The 27,025-nt window shown below is 44.3% G+C and overlaps 1 protein-coding gene across 49 annotated transcripts in view; it reads left to right on the top strand.

Moving 5' to 3' along the window:
• LOC100521877 (pseudouridine-5'-phosphatase) overlaps positions 1 to 27,025 on the top strand; it is a 631,841-nt gene that overhangs the window by 330,634 nt on the left and 274,182 nt on the right. For 6 of the 49 annotated variants that reach the window (XR_014835017.1, XR_014835009.1, XR_014834999.1 and 3 more), the window contains exon 7: positions 23,638 to 23,831. The exons of 38 other annotated variants lie outside the window; for them this stretch is intronic. The gene's annotated coding sequence lies outside the window, so the exon portion shown is untranslated. Of the gene's footprint in view, positions 1 to 12,421; positions 12,576 to 23,637; positions 23,832 to 27,025 lie in introns of all 49 variants that reach the window. 5 more of the 49 variants (XR_014835024.1, XR_014835022.1, XR_014835008.1 and 2 more) reach the window with 2 other exon arrangements.

Genomic DNA, 27,025 nt, shown 5'->3' with positions numbered 1-27,025 from the left:
ATATCTGTAATTGTTCAGGGTATGCTCCTTCCCCCAGCTTAAAAAACAAAAAGAAAAACAAAACAAATAAACAAAAAAAAACGCCAACTGTGTATAAAAGAAGTATTTATCTCATGACAAGAGGTAGGTATTTCATCGTTTCACCTCTGAATGGGGGCGCGCTCATCACTGACATGGACTCTATGGGGACATGCAAATGCAGCATTCCTCCCCTCCCCCCGGCTCCCCAAAAAGCATTGCTTGGAAAGCCAGGTCCCCTCCCTGAGATTGGGGCAGTCCTACAATGTGGGCATTGCCGCCATAGAACTGGGGGACAGAGCTGGGCAAACAGAGTGAGCTGACCACAGCAGTGGAGTTGGGACTAGGTGAATGACCCTGCCACAGGTTTCCGTGGTGAAACCCATTCTAGAAATTCTGCATAAGTCAAGTCCAACCATTGTCTTCACAGGAGCCATTCAGAGTCCCAGTAGTGCATGAAGAAACAAGAGGACCATTTACTGGGCGCTTTGTGTACCCACTACTGGAAACTAAAATACAAGTCCAAGTGTGGCTGAGTGTCCAGTGCTAGTCCATGGTCTAATCCTCTGGGAATATGAACGCTGACTCAACATTTTATTATAACCCCCCCCGCCCCGGAAGAGCATGATTTTAAGGACAGTGGTGAAAGAGCAAGTATGTAGAGAAGCAAGGAGAGGATGTCAGCCTGTAACTAAATCACATTGTAGAGGTTGTCGGCAGGGCTGCTCATCTTTATCCTGCTGTTCTCTTTCTACGGCTTCTCAACATCAGCATTCTCTGACATTCTCTGCTGTTCTCCTGACATTTGGGCTGCATCATTCTTTTTTTTTTTTAATTAGTAGTTCATGGTGGCTTTATGTTTTATTGTTATGTTTTTATTTAAAGTATAGTTGAGCAGTTCCCGTCGTGGTGCAGTGGAAATGAATCCGGCTAGGAACCATGAGGTTGCAGGTTCAATCCCTGGCCCCGATCAGTGGGTTAAGATCTGGCATTGCCATGAGCTGTGGTATAGGCTGGCAGCTGTAGCTCTGATTTGACCCCTAGCTTGGGAACCTCCATATGCTGCAGGTGCAGCCCTAAAAGACAAAAGACAAAATAATAATAATAATAAAGTACCGTTGATTTAAAATGTTGTGCCAATTTCTATTATACAGCAAAGTGACCCACATATATGTATCTACATTCTTTTTCTCATACTATCTTCCATCATGGTCTATCCCAAAATACTTGGTATAGTTCGCTGTGCTATACAGCAGGACCTCATGGCTTACCCATCCTAAATGTCATAGTTTGCATCTATTAACTCCAAACTCCCCATCAATGCCACTCCATCCCTCTCCTCCTTGGCAACCACAAGTCTGCTCTCCATGTCTGTGAGTTTGTTTCTGTTTTGCAGATAGGTTCGTTTGTGCCATATTTTAGATTCCGCATATAAGCGATATCATATGGCATTTGTCTTTCTCTTTCTGACTTACTTCACTTACTATGAGAGTCTTTAGTTCCACGTTGCTGCAAATGGCATTATTTTGTTCTTTTTTATTGCTGAGTAGTATTCCATTGTGTATATGCACCTCATCTTCTGAATCCATTCATCTGTCAATGGACCTGTAGGTTGTTTCCATGTCTTGGCTATTGCGAATAGTACTGCAATGAACATAGGGGTGCATGGATCTTTTGGAATTATGGTTATCTTCAGACAAATGCCTGAGAGTAGGATTGCTGCATCCTATGATGGTTCTCTGTTTAGTTTCCTGAGGAACCTCCATACTGTTTTCCGTCGTGGTTTTACCAATTTACATTCTCACCAACAGTGAAGAAGAGTGCCCTAGGCTGCATCATTCTTGATCATGGGGAAAATCCAGTGCCTTGTGGGACATGAAGCAGCACATTCCCTGGCCTCCCCCCACTAGATGTCAGAAGCACCCCCATCCCCAGCTTACAATGACCAAAAAAGTCCCTAGAGAGAGTTATTCACCTCTAGTTGATAACCCACTGGGGCAGGTGCAAGAAGTGGTCCCTGCACAAACAGAGAAGCTGTGTAAGGAGGCAGTCCCTTCTCAGAAACTGAAACCCACATGAGGACATGAGGACATGGCCCCAGAGTCCCAGCTAGTCATCGGTAGCCTCCTGAAGGATGCCATGCTCTCCTTGAAAGTGGAGATGCTCCCTCCATCCACGTGCTTGGTTTCAGTGAAGAGCAGGCACTTTGGTCCTGATGCACCGTGTTCAAAACCTTAGCAGAGCAAAGGCATCCGCGCCTGGCCCCAACACCTGGCGTGTCTGTACGATGCTGTCAGGTAATTAACTCAGCTGTCACGAGCACAATTCAGGAAGGAAAAGAGCATGCAAAGAGCGGTTCTCCTCACTCTTGAAACCCCCTCATTGTCTTCCTGACTTCCTCCTAGAGGCACTTGGGTGTTCCGGAGATGGTGATTCAACCCAGGTGTTTGCCACTTTTTATCCCTCTCTTTCCTACTTCCACTGTGCCCTCCGTGACCTTCAGTTTGTCAATGACAGTCTAAAGTGGGGGGGGGGGGGAAGATGCTTAACAATCTGGCAGTTGCTCACAGACTTATCGATGCGATAATAAAATTCCAGGGGCTTGGGGCAGGGTTTGTCAACCTCGGCACTCTTGACATGTGGCACTGGATGATTCTCTGTGGTGGGCACCATTGTGTGCATCATGTGTAGGGTTTTGAACAGCATCCCTGGACGCTACCCAATAGATGCTGCCTGGGTTCTTGCAAACTGCAGTGTCTCCTGAAGAGTGGAATCACCCCAGGGGAAGAACACTGGTGGAGGGGACTAAGGACTAACAGAAAAAGAAGGACAGTGACTTGAAACCTTTAGGAGAAGGTCTACAGGGAACTTTCAAAAATGCATTTGCCTGGGTCCCTCCCTTGGAGGTTTGGAAGGAATTGTGTGGGGTTCAGTGTGGGCCTAGGATTTAAAAAAAAACAAATCTTCCCAGGTAATTCTAAGACACAGATGAGGCTGAGAGTCTTCTGATCTAGAAAAAGACAATCATGAGAGGAATTCAGAAGAAGCTTCACAGACTTTCTCAGGACTCCATACACACGGCACCAGCCCACCCCACTGACTAGTGACAGTCCTCCAAGATGATCTGATAACCTTTAGCATCCTCGTGAGTTTGGGGCCAGATGGCAGTTCTGCGTTGTCCATGGGCTGACGCAGAGGATGGGGGCGGGGGGGCTGTCAGATCCAAATGTATCAGCCACCTTCTGCATGTGCATTTTCTAGAGTTTGCCCCCATTTTTCCAGCCTGCCGTGATGGACTCTTCACCCACTCTCAGCCTCATGTCCCAGCTGTTGAACTTTCAAAATACATCCAGGACATGACGTCTGGGAGTTGATGGGTTAAGGATCCAGCTCTGTCACTGCTATGGCTCGGGTCACTGCTGTGGCACGGGTTCACTCCTTAGCCTGGGAACTTCTGCATGCTGTAGGCACAGCCAGAAAAAAAAAAATACCTCACATGTATTGAGTGCTCCTAGCATGCCGTCCAGCATATGACCTTGTCTCGTGCCACTCGCCCTTGCCCTTCGCCAAATTTCCACCAGGATCTCTTGCACGATAATAATAATCTGGTCTTAATTATTGTATTTATTATATTAATTAATACACTATTATTATATAATTAAGTCATATTTATACAATTACTTAATATTATATGATTCAGCCCAAACATCACCACTGCAACCCCCACAGGCTATTATAAACCGACATGGCAGAGTCATACTGTTAAAATAGAGGATACAGGAGTTTTTGTTGTGGCTCAGCACGTTAAGAATCCAATACAGTGTCCCAGGAAGTTCCTGCTGTGGCTCAGTGGGTTAAGAACCTGACTAGTATCCATGATGGACGCAGGTTTGATCCCTGGCCTCACTTGGTGAGTTAAGGATCCAGCATTGACGTGAGCTGTGGTGTAGGTTGCAGACATGGCTCAGATCTGGCACTGTTATGGCTGTGGTGTAGGCTGGCAGTTGTAGCTCCCGTTTGACCCCTAGCCCTGAACCTTCCATATGCCACAGGTGCAGGCCTAAAAACAAATTAAAAAAGAGAGAGAGAGAGAGGAGAACTTGAGTGAATAATTTCTAACAAAGAGAAACCCTGGAAGAAAAGAAATTTTCTTTATTCCAAAAAGCACGCAAGCAGGTAGGAGTTTTCATTGCTGTCAGAGAGCCACTGGGGGCACCCAGGAATGTCCCCTTGAGGTCTTGCTTTTCACACATTTGCACGGGGACCTGTGTGGGAGAATGCTCATTGCCAGTTAAGTTAAATATTCCATCAGAAACATGTCAAGAAATTGCGATGGAGCCCTGCCTGGATGACAGCACAGCAGGGGAAAGTGAACGAACAAGTACTGAGCTAGCCACCTGCCTGAGCCTCCCCAACACCCACGCATGAGCACGTCCTGGAACACACAGGTTGAATGGCAAACAGCATGACATTGAGAACATAGCAGAGTTTGTACACACATGTGGACATGTGGGCTGCGTGCCTCAGATGCTTAAGTGGAATGTAGCTCATCCTATAGCACAAACACGTAAGTCAGGGCAAAACACAGGTGAAAAAGCTAATCCAGGGAGTTCCCATGGTGGCTCAGCTGGTTAAAGACCTGACGTTGCCTCTGTGAGGATGTGGGTTTGAACCCTGGCCTCACTCTGTAGGTTAAGGATCTGGCATTGCCAAAAGCTGCCGTGTAGTTTGCAGATGTGGCTTGGATCCAGTGTTGCTGTGGCTGTGTGGTGTGGGCTGGCAACTGCAGCTCCAACTTGACCCCTAGCCTGGGACTTCCATATCCAGCAGGTGCAGCCATTAAAAACAACAACAACAACAACTAATTCAAGAGAGGGATTAATTCTTGCATGGACAACAGTGGTCACTGATTGACTACAAAGGCATACCCAGGGACTTTCACCTCTGTTAGTCATATTTTATTTCTTCATTAAGTAGAGAGATCATTATGCTAACCATAGTGGTTTTATGTGTGAATTTATTTCTGTGCAAAAATAAATATTTTGCTTTTATGGAGGGTTTACGTTTCCCTCCTTCTACAGTATTTTTAAATGACTCCAAGCTTTTTTAAAAACTCTAACACAACCCTCTTCCTTTCACTGTGCAATGCCAGGGTCAGTCGGTCCCTGAAAGCGTATGAAAACAACATGGTGTGTGTAGAATTGTGACCAGGTGTGAACTGCCTGACCCTCGGTCTTCCTAAATCATAAAGATAATCTTTTTTTTTTTTTTTTTTTAATCTCTTAAAGTTGCTCAGAATGCAACTTTCACTTGGTTGAAAAGAATCCAGCCTGCTCGGGGTATAATCAGTGCTCTGTGGGAGCACTGGGAACGTTCAAACAGCAGAGGCTGTCCCTGGGCATCACGGGTTCTCATCAGCAAGAGCGTAAAGAACTTGTTTGGATGTAGAGCAGGTGCGGACGGGAGCCCTTGAAGGTCAGGCTGCAAATCTGGTCCACTGGGCATTGGGTATTAACGTGATTAATTCATATGTAATGAGCTTGCGATGAACTTTGCAGCATTGTATTTATAAACACCTGGCATGGAGTCTGCTGTTTATATTTCCTCTCTGTGCACCCAAGGGTCCATATCTAGGAGAAACCAGGGAGCCCGGAGGAGCCCCCAAAATACATGGTGTTGGCTGGCCCCCGGCAGCTGTGAGACCCAGGCAACATTCTTTTTTATCATGATCATTAGACTATAGTTGATTTACAGGATCATGTCAATTTCTGCTGTACAGCAAAGTGACCCAGTCACATACACACAGACACACACACACACACACACACACACACACACACACACACACACATTCCTTTTCTCATACTGTCTTCCATCCTGGTCTATCCCAAGAGACTGGATAGAGTTCCCTGTGCTGGACAGCAGGACGTCATGGCTTATCCATTCTCAGTGTCATAGTTTGCATCTACCAACCCAACCCCCCCACATCCATCCCACTCCCTCCCCCTCCCCCTTGGCAACTACACGTCTGTCCTCTGTGTCTGTGAGTCTGTCTCTGTGCTGCAGACAGGTTCATTGGTGCCATATTTTAGCTTCCACATAGAAGTGATACCATATGGTATTTGTCTTCTTGAGGAGGGATTTTTAGCTGACTTTTACCAGGATGGAAGCAGGTCCAGTTCTAGCAAAAGGAGAAAACCCTACAGAGAGATGGCATTAGTTGTATTAAGAAAGATCATTCCTAACACCTAGAAACTACTCACAGTGCTGAGAAATGTTTGAAGGTGTTGGCGCGGGGAGTGGATTCATTCTTCCTTTCTTTCTTATTGATGTAGAGTTGATTTACAGTGTTGTGATAGTTTCAGGTGTATGGCAAAGTGATTCGGTTACACACACGCATATACATTCTTTTATATATATATTCTTTTTTATTTTTTCCCCTATAGGTTATTACAAAGTATTGAGTAGAGTTCCCTGTGCTGTACAGGAGATCCTTATTGGTTATCTATTTGATACATAAGTCATGTATCTATGAATCCCAAACTCCTCATTTATCCCTACCCCACTCTTTCCCCTCTGGTAAGGGTAAGTTTGTTTTCTATGTCTTTGGTTCTACTTGTGTTCATTTGTATCATTTGTTAAGATTCTACACATAAGTGATATCATCTGATATTTGCCTTTCTCTGTCTGGCTTCCTCAAAGGCTTTGCTCTAAGTCAGTTTAAATTGTGGTTCTCCCACCTTCCCGCATGAATTCTGTGGGACAGACCCAAATTCAGTCTCTCTGAATGTCCAAGTCTTCACAGTTGATCAGAATCCATCCTCATTCAATGCTGTGGTCTGAACCCCAGAGACCTCCTCCACCAGGGTGGCTGCAGGGGCCCCTGACTCATCTCACGCAAACTCATCTCACCTGTCACCACCACAGCCCAGGGAGCCTTAGACCACCTTCTCCCTAGAGCCCTGCAGTGGCCACCATTTGTCTGGGGTCAGGTTCTCCAGAGTCCCAGGATTCCGAAGGCACTGCACCTCTGGGTGTCTTCCCCACCAACTTCACCTCGCTGGCCTCGTTGCCTCCTGCTCCTCTTGCATCCTCCTCAAAATCCTGCCTCCTGGTTCCTGCTTGCCTGCCCCCAGCATCCCCAGCCCTGTAGTGCAACAGCCCCCATGCATGTCACAGGAGCCCTGTTCCAAGGTGGAATGACAGGCCTGAATCCATGGAGGTCCAGCCCTCACCAGGCACTTCAGTCCCCATTGCTTCACACTGCCCTGCAGTCTCTCCCCTGCCTTTTGCACCCCGCACCCCCTCCTGGGACACAGTCTGAGAGACAGATGCCATCACTCTCTTGGAAATGTGTATTGATGGTCAGTGCCGGCCACTGCTATTAGCATCCTTTCCTGGTGGTGGACCACTAATGCATCTTTGGAGGCAGGCTACGGTGCAAGGAAGAAAAATGGTGCTCAACTGCTAGACTGGTTTGGCAGAAGGAAAAAAAAAAACATATGATAAATGGAAATAAAGTAGGACAGATTTATCAGGGCACTCAGATCACAACTTTATTAATTCATGTATTCAGTTATATTCACAGTCATCGTATGTAGAAGCTTTTCTCCCTCGTTTTTCCCTCCTCCCCCCTTCCTTCCTTCATTCCTTCCCTCCTACAAAGTAACTAACCTATCCCATCTTACTTTCCAGAAATAACAACACTGCACAATTAATGGTGTGTCTTTCCATACTTATCCTGTGCTTTTGTTCTTTGTACAATATACCACATGAGATGTGACACAAATGGGCTCTCCCCTTGTTACTTTGTAGCTGCTCCTTTATTTAACAGTCTCTCTGGGGCATTTTTCATTGTCATCGCAGTGAGAAACCCAGAAACTCAGAGGGACAAGTACCTGAGGCTTTAATGGATAATGCTACTGAGGAACATTTGCATTGTCTCCAGTATCTCACTGCTGGTAACAATGACCCTGTGAAAAACAATTGTATAAACCTATTTGTGTCTTTGGGTGAGGACCTAGGTAGCTGACTTCAGAGGCTGTGCTATGAAAATGACATCGTTACGTCAGAGGATAGTTGCATTTTGAATGTCGATCAGGAACCACCAAGCATGATATTTTCGAGGATATTTTTAGTGTACAAATCTTTGCCACTTTGGTGACTGACTGTCGGTATATCCCAATTGGTAGCAAGATGCAAATATTAGAGGAAAACTGGATGAGGGGCACGTGGGAACTCTTTGCGCTAGCGTATCAAATTTTCTGTAAAGTAAAAGTATTCTAGAATTTTTTTATGATTTTTTGTTTTTTCCATTATAGCTGGTTTACAGTGTTCTATCAGTTTTCTACTGTACAGCGTGGTGACCCGGTGACACATACATGTATAGATTCATCACAAGTGACTAGACATAGTTCCCTGTGCTATACAGCAGGCTCTCATTGCTTATCCACTCCAAATGCAATAGTTTGCATCTATTAACCCGACTCCCAGGCCATCCCCCTCCATCCCCCCCTCCCCCTCCCCCTAGGCAACCACAAGTCTATTCTCCAAGTCCATGAGTTTTGTTTTCTGTGGAAAGGTTCATTTGTGCCATATATGAGATTCCAGATAAGCATTCTAGAGTTTAAAGTTCAAGCTAGCTCTGCCTCTCACCAGCTGTGTGACCTTGGACTAGTTCCTTAACCTCTCTGTGCCTTAGTTTTCTCACCTCTAAAATAGTACTGGTGTCAGGAACTAAAGCACTTAGAACTGTTTCTGGGAAATCACTTCATAAGATAAAATATCAACATAAATGCTTTGGTATTGTATGATGTGATTGCTTTATATATTTAGGATTATGTGATTCTCGTGTATCTGAGGTTTTAACGGCAGCGTTACTAGATGCTAACACACCAACTCATTTATAGTCAAGGTTTAGTAATGTCATTGTAGTGAATAAATAAATGGATAAATGAAAGAAAAGATCAATATCTTCAGGGATGGAGATAGCAGGAATGCTGGCCGTTTTATCATAACCAAACAAAACAAATAACAAGGATTCCTTTGTGGCTCAGCCGGTTAAGGATGCAGTGTTATACCTGCAGCGGCTCGTGTGCTGCTACACAGCACAGGTTCTATCCCTGGCCTGGGAACTTCCACATGCCAAAAACAGCAACAACAACAAAAGCCACCCCCTCTAGCTTATGGGGGTGGGGGTGGGGTGAAGCAGCTTTAGTACAAAAGTTCTTCTTCACAGAAGCATGATCAAGATAATTTGGAACTTTTTTTTTTTTTTTTTTTTTTTTTGTCTTTTGTCTCTTTAGGGCCATACCCGCGGCATATGGAGATTCCCAGGCTAGGGGTCTAATTGGAGCTGTTGCCGCCAGCCTGTGCCAGAGCCAACAGCAATGCCAGATTCAAGCTGTGTCTTCGACCTGCACCACAGATCATGGGAACGCCAGATCCTTAACCTCCTGAGTGAGGCCAGGGATCAAACCCGCAACCTCATGGTTCCTAGTCGGATTCGTTTCCACTGTGCCACAACGGACCCACCTGGCTCTAGGAAAAATCTCTCTTATGCTATTCTAGTAGCATGATTTCCAAGCAATAAATTTTCTCTCTCAACTTCCCAGAATAAATTATTGGCTAAATGTATTCTTCGGCAAGCAAATGAATTAGCTCGTAGCCACAGGTTATCAAATATGACCCAATTAAATTTTTCATGGCACCTGCCAAAAATAATGACTTTTACTCACAAGGACTAACTCAAAAATCACATTTTTCTGATGACTTCGCCATCACAGGAGCTATTGTCTGGAGGCGACTCTTTATTTTCAGCAGCGATCGCGTGTTTTACATACGTGGAAACTTTCTGGAAGCTCCCCAAACACCTTCACATCATTAAATAGGGTGACAAACAGGAGGAATTCTAGAACATTCTCTGCTTCATTTTACAACTTAACAATCATTACCTGATCTGTTGAGCAGTCAGCTATACTTACCCCTGACTTCCCTACAGGTGTTAAATGTCAGGTTTCATGACCACCTCTGTAGCTTGAATTCTACATTTGTTTGTTCGGTCAAAAACCGTCTTTTGCATCTTTGACCACCTGCATTCTTGAACCCTTTCTGAGGGGTCCTGCTTCTTTTTGAGGTAGATAGCTCCAGGTGATTCTTTAGTTCATGCCCATGCTGAAACCACAGTGCTTTTAAAAACAAGGACCAAAAGACCATACCATAGGATATCACTTATATCTGGAATCTAATGTATGGCACAAATGCACCTTTCCCCAGAAAGGAAAATCATGGACATGGAGAACAGATTTGTGGTTGCCAAGGGGGAGGGGCAGGGAGGGGGATGTACTAAGAATTTGGGGTTCATACATCCAAATGATTGCCTTTAGAATGGGTAAGCAATGTGATCCTGCTGTAGAGCCTGGGAACTATAACTCGTCACTTATGATGGAGCATGATAATGTGAGGAAAAAAAATTATACATGTATGTGTGACTGGGTCACCTTGCTGTACAGTGGAAAGTTGATAGGACGCTGTCAACCAGCTATAATGGAAAAAATAAAGATCATCAAAAAAAACAAAAATAAAAAATAATAAAACCGCAAAACAAGGAGCAGGCATCTGGCTTTTAAATGATTTTTTTCCTCCACCTTGACGATTTCTCAATTTCTTAAATACCGTCATCCCACTCTAAGCCACCTGGATACAACATGAAAAGAAAGCACCTCCCATAGAAAAAGTGCAAAGAAATGAACAGGTAATTCATGAAAGAGAAAATTTGTCTTTAAAGCCCAGTTCCTTGACTGTACGTTCAGTTTCTTTTATGATAATTGGCCTCTTGGGTTTTGCTAAACTTTTTCAATATATGAATGTACATTTGAGGCATGGATTTCATACAGATATTCAGACTTCATAGAATAGTGTCCTATTAAGTACTTTCAAGATTAATCTCATCCTCTCTATGGTTATAGCTCATTTCTCAATTTCAAGGTTTTTTGTTTTAACCTTCTCTCTCTCTCTCCTTCTTTCCCTCTCTTTCTCGCTCTCCTCCACCTCCAAATTTATCTTTTTCCTTCTTGGAATGTTTTAGGTGGAGTCAGAGACTTATGTTTTGGATTTATTTATCAGTTCTGCTACGTTCTCATTTTGTAACCCATTAAATTGGATCCATGTGTTTGCATTATGTCTTCCACTTTCCAAACGATCATGTTCCTACCTTTCCAAAATTATTTCACCATCCTTGCACCCGTAAGTTCTTTCGAGAACGTTAATATTTGCCCTGTGTTTTACAGTGGTGTGTATCACCATTATGAGATGTAATTCTACAGGTGGCTCCTCTCGTTGCTGCTTCTTATCAAGCCATTAAGGGTAAGATTTAAATTTTGGTTTTGATTGATCTCTCCTGTCACTGGAATACATCTCCAAATGTTTATTTATTTCCAGGAAGACTTATGAGGGATATGTTTTGAGTGTCTTTGCACATTAGTAAACAACTCTTTGAGCTGGTTTCGTAGGTGGGTGACATTTCCGGACGTGTGTGTTTTATGACCGTCTCCGCTCGAGAAGAACGGGATAAATCATGTGAGGATTCACTTTAGAATACATTTTTTAAAAACATCTGTCCCAGAGATGATGTGGTGGCCCATGGTCCTAAAGACCCTAATTCCTGACGTGATGTTAAAATGTGTCATCTTTAGCATGATGAGGAGGAAGAGCCACGGATGTTCGTGCCTCCTCCTTCTCTGATGGAGAAAAAGTCAGGGAGGGAGACAGCCCCTTCTGCAGTGGAGACCATGGGGAAAAGCCAAATGTCTCTGCTTGTTTTGCTCAGAAGCGGAGAGGATTGGAAAATATGTGGGCGGCATCCGAACATTGGGTGCCTCCCATCCATCCAGAGAAAGAGCCCTGTCTTCTTGTTTCTGTGTCCCAGTGGCATCCTTGGGAAGAGACACACCTGTGCCATGTGGTCCCTAGCAATGCAGGACCAGCCGCCCTGACCCCAAGAAGACACACCTGCAGCAGAGACGTGCGTGCAGGGGAGACCAGGGGCAGGGACAGACACAGCCATTGTCCATTTACGTTTGGAGGGTCCTTGGATCCATGCACATGAGCTGTGTTTGGGGTGGAGGTGGGGGCATTGTGACAAATAGAAATATTTTTCCCCAAGTTGTCACCGACTGAGATCGTGTCAAGTGATTCTGCATAAAAGAGTGATTTTTCCCTACATGGGGAACCCCGTTTCATTAACACATCATCAAAGTATAACACTGAGAAGGTCAAACTGAGTTCATTTAAGATAAGTTCTGAAATCACAGGTTTCCTTCCTGGTGCAATGAGCGCCTTCTGGCAGGATTTTTCTTGTCGAAGACTTTAGTTATTTTATTTTCATTATTATTATGTTTTGCAGATGGATCGTTTCCTAGGCATGTCTTTGTGTTTTTCTTCTCAAATATCAGGGAAATGTCATGAAAAAATAGAAAAGAGAAAGAAAACTGAGGAGTATAGGTTTGCAAACGGCAGATATGCATCAGTTTTGTGAAATAGAAGTTTATTTCATTTCGGTAAGTGCATAATGAGATGGTTTTATTATTCCTTGACCTTTCGGGCTGTGAATATATCCACTTTGTTCTATAAGACATTGTAACTCAGGAAATGTCTTTTTGGAGAGCATGCTAAAATGGTGCTTTTTTTAGTCTTCACCATGGGATATGACTTTTGACATTACTGCACAATAAATTACATCACACATGAAGGTGTGATAATATGATAATATGCCCTAAAGGGAAGTAAAAATATAGGGGATTAAAATATAAGAAAAAATAATAAGGTTATTCTCGGGGGGTGGGGAGGGGAGCAACAGATTTCTTTCCCGTTTCGAATGAAATCTGCCATCGACATGTTTTGTGAAACTCAATCAACCTCGCTTCTTACATTTAAAAAAAAAAAGTGAGGTATTTCAGACTTGGGAGCGTATGAAACATTCCTTTTTCCACAGTCTTGGAAAGCCTTATGCGTAATTTTTAAACCAATCTAATTGGTATCAGATGGCAGCTCCCTGTTGTTTAAAGGCATGCTTTCTTAATTTTCCAAGTTTGAGCAGATTCTCCTAATGCTTTTTTGCTAGTCACCTCCCCCACCCCCGCCCCCCAGAGCACTGTCAATTACCTTTGGCTAATTTGATCATCTTCTCCTTGACTGTTCTCCTGTGCTTCTTGACTTCTTTGTCAAGGCAGAAAGTAATCCATTTGGAGTTTTCTCTCTTGAGAAGTCTTGCAATCCATGGCTTACCTTTCAGCGTGGCTCAGAGCATCCTCTACCATGCAGGAACTTCGGTTTCAAGGTGATTTAGGATGCCAGGGTTTTCCTTAAAGAGGGTTTTTGTGTTTGGCATCTTTGGGAAGTGTTCTTAGTCCGAGGTCTCCAACGTATTTTCACGTACTTTCTTCTAATTGTTTGGACATTTTCTTTTCCAAGTCGGATTTTTTTCCTTCCGCAGCTTTGTGTTTGGTCGTGTGAGGTGAGGGTGTGGTTCCTCCCTCCCCCCGCCACAGCTGTACACGGAACTTTCCCAGCATCATGATTTGAACAGCCTGTCCACATCCCATCCCGTGATGCTGCCCTGAACTTTTGACATCTTACGTGTTTCTTCTTATCCCTTCATTTGTTGCCTGCCCCTCCACTCTGTTCCTTTAGGCCATTTGACGCTGCCATGTCACACGGTTTTGATTACTATAAACCTTCTAATGTAATACCTCCTCTTCGAATGCTGTTTAACCTTCTGATTCTGCTTCCAAATGGTATTGGCAATTCTTGAATGATGACCTGCTATGTGAAATAACTGCCATCCTTTCCAGGATAAAGAAATACTCTGTTATTGTGACTATGACAGGTGATGTGCATTGCACGGATGCCTGACGTGGAGGTTAATACACAGCTTTAAAGCTCCAGCATCTGCCCTTCAGTGAACAAAGTCTGTCTCTTCATTCGTTACGTGTTCTTTTATATTCTACATAACGCTGTTCGTTTCTCTCCATAATAGGCTTTCATGTCTTACGATAGGTGTATTTTAGGCATTTCACAATTGAATCTGTTTGTATTTTTAATATAGTGCTTGGTAAGTGATGGTTTCTAATTATGCGTGGCTGGTATAAAGGGATGCAAATTGCTTTTGTGTATATTGCTCTTGTCTGCAGCAGCTTTGTGGAACACTCTTCTTAATAGATTCCCTAAAGATTCTCATGGATTTTCTTTGTAGATAATCACGTTGTCTCCGCATCATGATAATTTTTTCTCCTCCTCTGAACTCTTCACATGGCTTTGAACATTTTTTTAAATTTAATTTTTGCTTTATATTGGAGTAGAGTTGACTTATGATATTGTGTTAGTTTCAAGTGTACGGCCAAGATGATTCAGTGATGCAAATACACACATCCATTCTTTTTCAGAATCTTTTCCCATATAGGTCATTACAGAATATTGAGTAGAGTTCCCTGTGCTATATACTGAGTGCTTGTTAATGAACTATTTTATATACAGTAGTGTGTAAATGCTTTGAAGAGTTTTGTCTCCTTGCCTGGCTCGTGCGTCCCATAGACGTCTGAGTGGATGGTGTGTCTTGAATTGCATCAAATGATACTTGGTGTTGACTGTGGCTTTTGATTAGCTTCATTCATGTATGAAAAATTCTACTGTAAATTGTTAGGTGGTTAATTGTGTCCGTGACTGAGGTGGTGCAACGTTAACTGAGAAAAGACATATTAACAGAAAAGGCAGTTTACACACGTGGGAAGTCACACAGAAAGTGGCTCGAGGAAGGGGCTGGAATGTAGAGCTTATAGTCCATCTTTGTAGGGGAGAGGGAGATAGGAAGTCAGGGAAATGCAGAGAACAGTTGGGCAAGATAAAAAGCCTTTAGGAGAAGATGTGGCAGTTTGTGGCAACAATGTAGCTTTATGTGATTAATAATCTTGGTGCCTTGCTGCTAGGAGTCAGTTTTCCTCAGTTCAGGAAACCTTCCTTGAAGGGGAATTTATGGCAGTTGGCCTCTTTCCGAAGGCTCTGTTTTGAAACAGAAAATGAGGGTTCCAACCATGCCTCTTCTCGCATCTGTTCAGGCTCAAATGTCTGCAGCTCAAAGTAACCTTTTGGCAGCAGGGGCATATCCTGGAGTTCTTCATTCATCCACATTAATAAATGTAACGACAAGCCCCATGTTTAAAAATGATTTTTATTGTTTCCATTATAGTTGGTTTACAGTGTTCTGTCAATTTCTACTGTACCACAGAGTGACCCAGGCACACATATATACACATCCTTTTTCTCACATTATCCTCCATCGTGTTCCATCACCAGTGACTAGATACAGTTCCCTGTGCTACACAGCAGGATCTCATTGCTTACCCACACCAAAGGCAATCGTTTGCATCTATGAACCCCAGACCCCCAGGCCATCCCACTTGCTCCCCCTCCTCCTCGGCAACCACAAGTCTGTTCTCCAAGTCCATGTATAAAAAATTCATTCATGTATGAAGAATTCTTTTCTGTGGAAAGGTTCATTTGTGCAGTATATTAGATTCCAGATATAAGTGATATCATATAGAAAACAGTATGGAGGTACCTCAGAACACTGAATATAGAACTACCATATGATCCACAGTCCCACTCCTGGGCATATATATATGCAGACAAAACTTTCCTTGAAGAAGATACAAGCCCCATTTTTGAACCCAAGAACAAACCGGGCTGTCTGCTTCCGTCTGGCCCTGGGGGGGAAGCCCTCCCCCCACTCTCATGGTCTTCCTCCTCAAGATGGGTCTTCCTCTCCGGTCCTGCATCCCAGAACCCAAGTTCAGGGGCCCCTGACCCATCTCTCCTGGTCTCTCAACCCACACCAGCCCTGCCCAGTCCCTGGTTAATTTTCCACATCACATGACTCCCCTTCTGAAAGCACCCCGCTTATTTGTTATTATACTGTCTGATGATGGTCTGCTCTGTCCTGCAGAATTCAAACCCCATGAAAGGACGGTCCAACCATCCCCTCTTTGCATCATCCCCACACCTCGAGCAGTGGCTATAGCCCCACCGCTGATGCTTGCTGTGTGTTTATTTCCATCATAAATAAACAGCGTGAACCTGGGTGCCTCAGGTACCCACCCAAGGCAAGATGGAATATTTAATATTTTTAAATTTTATTGTTTCATTTTTTAAAAATTTTGGGTTTTTTATATTTTGCTTTTTAGGGGTGCACCCAGGGCATATGGAAGTTCCCAGGATAGGAGTCGAATCGGAGCTACAGCTGCCAGCCGACGCCACAGCCACAGCAACACAGGATCCGAGCCGTGTCTGCGACCTACACCACAGCTCACGGCAACACGGGATCCTTAACCCACTGAGCAGGGACAGGGATCAAACCTGCATTCTCATGGATCCTAGTCAGGTTCCTTACCTGCTACGCCACAAAGGGAACTCCCGAATCTTTAATATTTTTTAAGTGGACTGTTGAAGAGATGTTTGAGATCATAGGAACCTTCCCTTGAGCATCCTTCTCATTCTACTAAACTTTCTGATCCATTCAGAACCAACTCAGGTGTCATTCAGCTAGTACCAACCTCCATTTTTGTGGTTTGTGCTTCTTCTTCATTTTTCTGAGCCAGTGGAGAGGCAGGTAGAGAGGTAAACTGAAAACGTAAAGGGATCCTCTTCTCTGACCTCTCTGGGGTGGAAATGATGGACAGGACATTCACAGGTCCTAACGCTTCGCATCACTGAAGGAGGCATCGGTGGGCAGAGCGCTTCCTGCTTCAGCAGGAAGCTGGCTGGTTTCTGAAGGACGACTTCCCACGGGAGCTTTGGCAAGCCTGGCGCTTTTTTTCCTCTCTCCCAATCGTGTGAAAGTTATCTTCCTGCAGAACATCTCTGAGGTTCTGCTGTGACTTACCTGGAAATCATAGTTCAAGGTCAGAATGGACTATATGCATTTTTTTTTTCCAAAAAGAGAGAAAGCGTGTACAGGTGAGCCAGGATAAAGGAATTTGACTCTGATCGCATGAAATTGTGATGTGCTTTGAAATATCACATTGCGCCGTATTGACATCCAGGAGCCGGGGAGTTCCCCCTCTCTCTCTCTCTCTTTGACTTCTTGTGGCTGGGCCAATAACAAAATTGACAGAGAACAGATTAACAGGAGGAAAAGGAACACATTTTTAAAAACTGAAGTAGAGTTGACTTACAATGTTGTGCTAATTTCAATTGTACAGCAAAGTGATCAGTTGCGTGTGTTATATATACACGTACATTCATATATATATTCTTTTTCAGATTCTTTCACCTTATAAGTTATTACAAGACATTGATTATAGTTCTCTCGCTGTAAGCAGGTCCTTGTCCCTCATCCATTTTATTTTATTATTTATTTATTTTTTTATAGAATGATTTTTATTTTTTTCCATTATAGCTGGCTTACAGTGTGCTGTCAGTTTTCTGCTGTACAGCATTTTATATATAGTAGTGTGTCGCTGCTAATCCCACACTCCTCATTTACCCCTCCTGCTCTTTCCCGTTTGGTAACCATGAGTCTATTCTCTGTGTCCGTGAGACCTGTTTCTGTTTTTTAAAACACGTTCATTTATATCCTTTTCTTAGATTCCGCATGGAAATGATATCATAGGATATTTGTCGTCGTTTCACTAACTTCACTTGGTATGATCATCTCAAGGTCCATGTTGAAGCAAATGGCATTGTTTCCATTTTTGATGGCTGAGTAATATTCCATTGTGTATATGTACCACATCTTCTTCTTCTTCTTCTTCTTCTTCTTCTTCTTCTTCTTCTTCTTCTTCTTCTTCTTCTTCTTCTTCTTCTTCTTCTTTTTCTTTTTTTTGTCTTTTTGCCATTTCTTGGGCTGCTCCCACGGCATGTGGAGGTTCCCAGGCTACAGGTCTAATCAGAGCTGCAGCTGCCAGCCTACGCCAGAGGCACAGCAACTCAGGATCTGAGCCGTGTCTGCAACCTACACCATAGATCACGGCAACGCTGGATCCCCAACCCACTGAGCAAGGCCAGGGATCGAACTGCAACCTCATGGTTCCTAGTCAGATTGGTTAACCACTGAGCCACGACGGGAACTCTTGTACCACATCTTCTTTATCTGTCGATGGGCATTTAGGTTGCTTCCATAGCTTGGCTATTGAAAATAGTGCTGCAGTAAACATTGGGATGCATGGATCTTTTTGAATTGGAGTTTTCTCTGCATAAATGCCCAGGAGTGGGATTGCTGGATCATATGGCAACTCTATTTTTAGTTTCACTGAGGAACCTCCATACTGTCTTCCACAGTGTCTGCACCAGTTTACATTCCCACCAACAGTGTAGGAGGGCCCCCTTAAGAAACATATTTTAGTCTATGCATGTGGAGATCTCCTAGAACTAGAACTTAAGAAGTGATGAAATGAGGCAACTTTTATACTTTGTAGACAAAGAAATGATGCATTGGTGAGAAACTGACAGGACAAAGAAACTTAGGTTTTGGGTGCTTAGAGGATCTAAAGAGAGTTTGGGCTTAGGGTGGTCAGTTAAATGTGCCCCAAGGTTTATTTCTACAGGATTCTGACCCCAAATTCCCCATCTCTGGTGATAAGAGACTCCTTCTACCTCCAGATGCAGGACGAGCACCTTTCACAGGGCAGATGTATTTCCTGCTTCTTGGAGGAGAGGAGGGTTAAAGTGTCTGTCTTATGTTGGCTTTTTCGTAAGTAACTTTAATTCAAAATAATCAACATGCCAAGAAGGCATATTTGGGGAGGCTTGCCCTGAGCTGCAACATTGAAAAAGTTTCTTCTTTTTTTTTTTTTTTTTTTGTCTTTTTTAGTGCCACATCCATGGCCCATGGAGGTTCCCAGGCTAGGGGTTGAATCAGAGTTGTAGCTGCCAGCTTACGCCACAGCAATGCCAGATCCTAACCATGTCTGTGACCTACAGCACAGCTCATGGCAATGCGGGATCCTTAACCTACTGAGCGAGGCCAGGGATCGAACCTGCATCTTCATGGATACTATCAGATTCATTTCCACTGAGCCACGATAGGAACTCCTAAAAAGTTCATTCTTGAACCATTCTCCCTAGCGTGTTTTTCTAATGGTTAATGGGAAGTTCTCTTAGATGGGCTTCCAGAAGTAGACTGAGAGCAAAGAGAGAATAGTGGGGTATAGGAAAGAAACCTGACTTCTTTGATGGCTCTCAAATTCCAGAACATCCACTTAGATATGCATCTCAAGTTTTGGAACATCCACTTTTGTAGTCATCTCAAGGGCTGGAACATCTCCTTAGAACATTTCAAATTCTTGAACACCCTCTTAGTATACATCTCAAGCTATGGAACAGCCGCTTAGATATTTGTCTTAAATTCTTGAACATCAACTTAGATATACATTTCAAGTTCTGGAATATCCACTTTGATATTCATCTAAAGGTCTGAAATATCCACTTAGATGTTCATCTCAAGGTCTGGAACATCCACTTCAATATTCATCTCAAAAAAATAAAGAAGGAAAGAAAATTTTTGACCTTGGATTTGGCAGGCACCTAATCCACAGCCCAGTCATGTACCCCTGGTGATTTTGCTAAGCATGTTTGTTTTTCTTAACAAATCTGGCATTTTGTTTTTCTTAACCTCTGGGTCCACTCCAAAGTGGAGAGAGCTACTCCAGGCCATACTATAAACTTCTTCTGGGGCAGAAGTGATTGAAGGAATATTCTCGGATCAAAGCACTTTCCTCTCATTTCTGGGAGGTCCAGTTAGGTTTCCATTCCTGTGCAAATTATTACTGCAAACTCAGCAACTTCAAGCAACACACTTGATTATCTCCTAGTTTCTGTCGGTCCGGAATCTGGGCAAAGCTGATTTTATGGTTTTATAGCCTGAATTGTGTGGTCCTTCCAAATCCTACAAAACATAGGTTGACGCCCTAACCCCCAGGACCTCAGAATGTAGCTGTATTTGGAGATGGGTCTTTCAAGAGGGGATGAAGGAGTCACGAGGGTGGGTCCTGATCCCCCAGGACAGGGGTCCTTAGAAGAGGAGGTCAGGACACAGACACACACAGAGGGATGGCCCTGTGAAGATGCGGGGAAGAGACAGCCATCCACACACCCTGGAAAGAGGCCTGCGTGAGTGACCAGCATATATCCAAAATAGAGCTTATATTTTTTATGTATCAATTTATAACGATCATCCATATCCTACATCTATCTATCTGTCTGTCTATATATCTATGTATGTATATATCTATCTACCTATGTATCTATCTGTGTATCTATGTATCTATCTATGTATCTGTCTGTCTTTCTATCTATGTATCTATCTACCTATGTAACTATCTATGTATCTGTCTATCTGTGTATTTATCTATGTAACTATTATTGTATCTATGTATCTAGCTATTTAAATATCTTTGTCTGTGTCTGTCTCTATCCCTCTATCTTTGTATCTATTTGTCTACTGTATGCCTGGCTATCCATCTTCATAAATTTTTTTATGATTATCGCTTAATGGTTGAATTATTGACAACCCAGATTTTTGCATTTGCGGTAATAAACACATGGTAAGATTCCTGTAAAACAAAAGCCATTTGAGATCCTGTCATCTGCATTATTTGTTTGAAATGATGACTTGACCCCTGCTGAGCCTTGTTTTTTTTTCCCCCCTTCATCTCAAGGCTCCTTTGCCGCATATTTCCTTGGACACAGCCTGCCCAACACACAGCCCTCCCCCATCTCACTCCCATTCCACAGTCTGCTGCCACCCGGGACTGGCTGTGCTGGCTTAGAGGGAGGGCTGTCATCCTGATGGGGACAGATTCATTTGGTCTTTCTGGGGGGCTAGCCTTCAGTGCTAGCTTCTTGAAATGGTGTCTCGTTTCCAGACAGTGTCCTTTTTTTTTTTTTTTTTTTTTTTTTTTTTTTTTTTTTTTTTTTCCCTCTTCTTTTCTGCTTTTTAGGGTCTGCAGCACATGAAAGTTCCCCAGTTATGGGTCAAATTGGAGCTGCAGCTGCCGGCCTACACCACAGCCACAGCAATGCTGGATTCAAGCTTCATCTGTGACCTACACCACTGCTCCTGGCCACACCAGATCCTTAACCCACTGGGTGAGGCCAGGGATCGAGCCCGCATCCTCATGGATACTAGTCAGGGTCATGACCCACTGAGCCACGGCAGGAACTCCCTGGACACTGTACTTTGAGAGGAAAAGACAAAGCTAAACAAGTAATGATCTTTCCATTAACTTGTAAATCTCCATGGGCCACCATTGTACTAATTGCCAGGGGCGGAGTTCCCGTTGTGGCGCAGTGGTTAACGAATCCAACTAGGAACCATGAGGTTGCAGGTTCGATCCCTGCTCTTGCTCAGTGGGTTAACGATCCGGCGTTGCCGTGAGCTGTGGTGTAGGTTGCAGACGCGGCTCGGATCCTGCGTTGCTGTGGCTCTGGCGTAGGCTGGTGGCTACAGCCCCGATTCGAACCCTAGCCTGGGAACCTCTATATGCCGCAGGAGCGGCCCAAGAAATAGCAATAAGACCAAAAAAAAAAAAAAAAAAAAATTTGCCAGGGGCACAGAGATGAAAAGATAGGATTCCTGGCTTAGAGGAGCTTGCAGTCTTGGCATGACCAGCCTCTCCTTGCTGCTTCTTTCAAAGGCCCAGTAAAGACGTCTCTTTGCGGCATCTGCCTCTCCTGGATCTGGGGACCCCAACCCTCTGGGGCACCCCCATTTCTTATGGCTCCCCAGACTCCCTCAATGGCATGGCAGAATTGCAGATTATCATCAGAAAAATTTGGACACACAGCTTGCTTCTTATTGGCTTCAGTAGAAACAGGATAACTAAAATAATTACAAGTCATACAAAGAAGCAGGACATTTTGTGTGCAGTCATGAGCTCCTGGTCTCCAGTGGGGTGATGACAGTGATGAGGTGATGGGGTAATGAAGTGATGAGGTGATGGGGTAATGAGATGATGAGATGATGGGGTGATGAGATGATGAAATGATGGGGTTATGTGATGATGGGATCATGGGGTGATGAAGTGAAGGGTGATGAGATTGATGGGGTTATGGGGTGATGGGATGATGGGGCGATGAGGTGATGAGATGCTGGGGTGACGAAGTGATGGGGTGATGAGATGATGGGGTAATGCAATGATGGGGTCATGGGGTGATGGCATGATGAGATGATGGGGTGATGAGATGATGGGGTCATGTGATGATGGGTCATGGTGTGATGACATGATGGGGTGATGAAGTGATGGGGTGATGATGAGATGATGTGATGAGATGATGAGGTGATGAGATGATGGGATGATGAGATGATGGGGTGATGAGATGATGGGGTTATGGGGTGATGGGATGATGGGGTGATGAGATGATGGGGTGATGAGATGATGGGGTGATGAGATGATGGGGTTATGGGGTAATGGCGTGATGAGATGATAGGATAATGTGATGATGGTGTCATGGGATGATGACATGATGGAGTGATGTGATGGGGTGATGGGGTGATGAGATGATGGGATGATGGGATGATGGGGTAATGGGATGATGAGATGATGGGGTGATGGGGTGATGAGATGATGGGGTGATGGGGTGATGAGATGATGGGGTGATGAAGTGATGGGGTGATGTGGTGGAGATGATGGGGTGATGAAGTGATGGGGTGATGAGATGATGGGGTGATGATGAGGTGATGAGACAATGGGGTGATGGGGTGAGGGGGAGATGTGGTGACAGTGTTATGGGGCAACAAGGAGAGCAAAAGGGGGTTTGACGCTGCTCCCTCCAGCAGAACCAGCTCCTGCACCACTTGGAGCTAAAATGTGACATCCACCACAAGGAACAGATGGTGTTAACAGTTCGTTTTGTTGCAGTTAATAATAATGACATCGCCAAGCATTCCTCTTGAACATTTCACACCAGCAGTTCCTCCCAGGTCTAGACTAAGGGTAGTGTAGAGCTTATAAGACCTCGAAGGTAACAAGAATGCATGAAATGAGGAATCAGTTGAAGCTTCCTTTAAAGACTCACACTTTCGGAGTTCCCGTCGTGGCGCAGTGGTTAATGAATCCGACTAGGAACCATGAGGTTGCGGGTTCGATCCCTGCCCTTGCTCAGTGGGTTAACGATCCGGCGTTGCCGTGAGCTGTGGTGTAGGTTGCAGACGCGGCTCGGATCCCGCGTTGCTGTGGCTCTGGCGTAGGCCGGTGGCTACAGCTCCGATTCAACCCCTAGCCTGGGAACCTCCATATGCCGCGGGAGCGGCCCAAGAAATAGCAACAATAACAACAACAACAACAACAACAAAGACAAAAAGACAAAAAAATAAAAAAAATAAAGACTCACACTTTATCCCAGGGGCACCGACATCTTTCACTCAGCTCTGTTTTAAGTCATTTATGATGCTCGTGTGAGCAGTGGTTTAACACATGGGTCAAAGCCAAAGCTCTTGTATCCAGCTTTTATTTGCTTCCAGTTGGAGCTGAGTTCATCTGACTGAGGCCGATGATACTGATGACTGTAGCATCCATGTGGATGAAGCCTGGGATGGCTTATCTAGATTTTTTGTATGTTGTATGCCAGGATCTCACATTCAGCCTTTGAAGAGGTCCAATTTCTCTGCTAGTGCCTGAAGGTGGAGGAAATGACATAAGGGAAATTTGTGAATGATGTGTATCTGAGTCCCTGCCTTCAAAGCTAATGCCCTGCTGACGGTGGGACTGTGCCTGCCCAGGATCTGAGCCAAGATTCCATCATTTCAAGGACTCCCATCAGAGGTAATCCCCTCTGCCCAAGCAACCTTGGTTGAATGCTTCTTAGGAATAAGGTGCTGTGCTGTGCCCAGGGAGGGGGGGCTAATACCCCTGTCTAATGTCACTAAGATTTGAGAGGCTGCCAGCAGCTCTCCTGCTGGACCAGCAAGGGAGGCATCCTGCCACGCTTTGGGTGATGCAAGACAGTGGAGCAAAATATTCCTTTCCTTGGGGGCATTAAGAAACTTTCCAAAGGAGAGAGCCTGTAGGCTGGGTCTTGATGGATAAATAGGAGACACAGAAAGGAAGTGGTGTGAGAGGACATTCAGACATCCAGCCTGGGCTGGAGGGCCAGAACCTGGACGCTATCCCAGGGGATCCTGCCTCGACTAGACTGCCACTGGGTTACAGGCGCGGTCTGGCACTTTGCAGAGAGATGAGGTGGAGGCAGAGCCTTGAAAATGCTCTGTGCTGTGCTAAGCAAATGGGTTTTATTTCCTAGGCCATGCACTGTCCCTCAGGGACTTGAGGCCGGTGGTGGCATTCCCTAATCCTAATCTTTTAAGAGGATGATCCTAGCAGGCTTGGCAACAAGCTTAGGGAGCATGCACCCCTTTTCAGATCTGCACACCCCTCGAGCTGTGCTCGCCTTTTTGTGTTTTAAGAGAAGGGGCCTCATGTCCAGGGCCATGTCTTCAAGAGGCTTCCCTGTAGACACCTGTGCAGAGGATGGAGGCTGAAGACTGGCTGCATTTGGGCCAGTCTTTGCCTCTGGGTCTCTGCTGCCTTTTGAACTGAAGCCATTGGTCTGGATCCCTTACCTTCAGCAGTTTGCAGGTAAGGCAGGGAGGCAGCATTACCAGGAGATACCTTTAGACAGGTGAGGCATCCCCTGGGCCCCTGGCCCAGCTTGCTCCTTGGTGCTGCCATCCATCCTCTGAGGCTCATTCGGGCTCCCTGGTCATAGAGGTGATGTAGACTAACCGTAATCACAATAATGACAACTAGAGCGCCGTTAGAGCAGAGATCGTTTGGGGGAAATAATGAATCATCCTGAGAAGGACTTAACCATTTCCTGCTGTGGGCTCAGTGATCCAGTTAGTATGAACACTGGTACTCTGCAGGTTGCTATTCAAATGCAGCTCGTTGATGTGTGCCATACATTTTCTCAAAGCCCCAGGGACCTCACAGATGTCATCTCATTCATCTCCTCATCACTTTTAGGAGCAGCAAGACCGCTTCGGGGTCACGGTTTACAGATTAGGGAGAGCAGACGCAGACAGGCTTAACTTAAGTTTAACAGCTTAACTCAGGCGGCAGAATCTCTTTGTGCCCTGGCAGAGAGACAAGACTTATTTGGAAAATTCTCTCTACACAGTTGTTCCCACACTGCTTGGGGGACAGTGGCTCCCAGAAGGCTACCATAGGCACTTGGCATTTCAGAAGAATTCTTTCCATGAGGTTGGCAAAAAAGATGACTCAACTTAGGAATGTGGAAACAGATAGGCTATTCTTTCCTTAAGGCATCTCTCCATGGTTGGCAATTGTTTGAGCTGCTAAACTATTTTAGGAATTCAACTTGTTTGGGGAGGGCAGATGGGAAGTGTAATTTCTGGGTAACCCAGCCATGACTGCTGGAAATCCCATTGGGATTTCTTCCTTTAGGGCAGACACTGCCAAAGATGAACAGTGGAGTTAGACTCAAAGGTTCCGATGATAGAGATTGTGAAAATGGTGATAGATGTTTCTCCAGAGTCACTATAAACTTGTAAAATAAAGTACCAGCTCTGTAGGCTGACATCAAACAGGGTGTCTGACTGTAGTTCTTGTTACGCTGTTGCAATCCATCCTGTGGTTGAGAAGGACTCAATCCATCATGGTTCTAGAGTGTACATAGGATGTACCCCTCTAGAACCATTTCTACCACCTCATTTTTCCTTTCTTACTGGATTCATTGTACATCATTCCCGCTATTTAGTTAGGTCATCTTTTAAAACATATGGTCATATGATATCACTTATATGTGGAATTTAAAGTATGGCACAAATGACCCTATCTACAGAATAGAAACAACCTCATGGGCATAGAGAAACAGACTTGAAATTGCCGAGGGGGAAGGGGGAGGATGTAAGATGTTTGGGGAGTTAGCAGATGCAAATGATTGCATTCAGAGTGGATAAGCAATGCGGTCCTGCTGTATAGCACAGGGAACTCCATCCAGTCTCTTGTGATGGAATAGGATGGAAGATCAGATCAGAAAAATAATGTATAACTGGGTCACTTTGCTGTGCAGCAGAAATTGACCCAACCCTATAAATCAACTATAATAAAATAATTTTTAAAACGTAAGGTCAAGTATACATAACATATACATTAACATTTTAATCTTTTGTTTTTTAGAGTACAGATCAGTAGCATTAAGCACGTTCACAGTACTATGCAGCCATCCCCATTTTCTAGGTCTAGGACTTTTTTCATCTTCTCAGTCTGAACCTCTATACTTATTAAGCAAAAATTCCTCATTCCTCCTTCTTCCCATCCCCCACCCCAGCCCCCGGAAACCACTAATCGACTTTCTGTCTCTATGGATTTGACTCTCCTCAGTACAACACATACGTAGACTCATGCAGTATTTGTCCTTTGATGTCTATCTTATTTCACTTAGCACAGTGTTGAAGGGTAGCAGAATATGCCACCAACCCTGAAATATGCCAGCTCAGTTCTTTTGAGCTAGAGGCCTTTGAGAAGAGGCAGATAGAAGAAAAATTCCCTTGACCCTCTATTTGCCTAAAAGTGGGACTAAATTTGCAAAGATGTTCTTCCTCCCCTTTCTAACTGGAAAGACGAAAGTTAATTACCAGAGACAACTTTAGACTCTATCAGCTTGGATGTGGTGCTAAAGGAATCTACATAAGCGTTTCTAACTAGACTTTATACTATTAGTGAACTGTGCCATAGTTTGATCTTGGAAGCCTAAAATTGCTTTCCTTTGCTCTGCTGTTTCTAAACTTATTGTCATTCTTTACTGAGGATGCTGTATCAGCCAGAGTTCTAAGCCACCTCTTTGAGTTATTCATTTCCCCTGGGTCTCTCCCATGCCTACACAAGGCATATTCTGTTAATAAACTCGAGTTTTCTCTTGTTAATCTGTCATTGACTCTAGGGTCTCAGCCAAGAGCTCAGAAGGAGAGAGGGAAAATGATTTTCCCTTTCCTGAA

Source organism: Sus scrofa, chromosome X (assembly GCF_054392235.1).
Source record: "Sus scrofa isolate SSC_HxYL_T2T_F1_AM1 chromosome X, Sscrofa_HxYL_maternal_Yorkshire_Landrace_v2.0, whole genome shotgun sequence".
NCBI lineage: Eukaryota > Metazoa > Chordata > Mammalia > Artiodactyla > Suidae > Sus > Sus scrofa.
Note: the sequence above shows the minus strand (reverse complement) of the source record. Positions and strands in the feature narration are given on the sequence as shown.